This window comes from Dipodomys spectabilis, unplaced genomic scaffold, assembly GCF_019054845.1.
Source record: "Dipodomys spectabilis isolate Male_0828 unplaced genomic scaffold, ASM1905484v1 ptg000019l, whole genome shotgun sequence".
Lineage (NCBI taxonomy): Eukaryota > Metazoa > Chordata > Mammalia > Rodentia > Heteromyidae > Dipodomys > Dipodomys spectabilis.
This window is the reverse complement of record NW_024870696.1, coordinates 26,235,804-26,236,826: the sequence shown is the minus strand read 5'-3', so window position 1 is coordinate 26,236,826 and position 1,023 is coordinate 26,235,804.

Here is a 1,023-nt window from a genome sequence, read left to right as displayed (position 1 = left end):
AGATGATAGTGACAGATTTCAGATGACATGACAGATTTCAGGTGACATGACAGATTTCATATGACTGAGATTTCAGGTGACAGTGACAGATCTTCAGATGAGAGTGACAGACTTCAGATGACATGACAGATTTCAGATGACAAATTTCAGATGACATGACAGATTTCAGATGACATGACAGATTTCAGATGACAGTGATAGTTCTTCAGATGATGTGACAGATTTCAGGTGACATGACAGACTTCCGATAGCATGACAGATTTCGGATGACATGACAGCTTTTAGGTGACAGTGACAGATTTCAGATGACTGACATCTTCAGATGAACGTGACAGATTTCAGATGGCAGTTTCAGATCTTCAGATGGCATGACAGATTTCAGATGGCATGATAGATTTCAGGTGACATGACAGAGTTCAGGTGACATGACAGAGTTCAGATGACAGTGACAGATTTCAGATGACAGTAGGGCAGTCTTCAAGCCCGCGAGGTTTCCTGAAGGAGGCCAGCCGGGGGTGGGCAACGGGACGGCGCCTTCTCCGAGGGGAAGTGTCTCTTTACCCCGAGACCCGTCAGGCAGGAACCACTCGTCACAGCAGGAGGCTCCGGGCGAGCCCGCGCGGGCATCCTCCGGACCCCGACAGCTCCCCAGCCTGATTCAGCCAGACCCAAGGGCCACGTAGCACAGCCAATCAGAGACTGGGAGACGCAACGCCACGCTCCTGAGAGTCCTAGCCAATCGCCATGCTGCATTTGTATGACCCGCCCCTTTACTGTAGTGGTTGAGACCACAGGCGGCCATTTTGGATCCGGGCGGAAGTGCGATAAAAACTGGGAGGTTTAAAGCCTAGAATGAAAAGATCAAGGCCAAAATTGACGTCGCGGCTGCGCGCCTACACAGATCACCCCCGCCGGGCCCAGCGGGCGGCTGAGCCCCGCAGGGAACCCCAGGCGCCGCTTCCGCCCGCACTTACGATGGCGCCTGTCTGAGCGTCACGGGGCGGCCGCTGCGGCGCGGTTCCG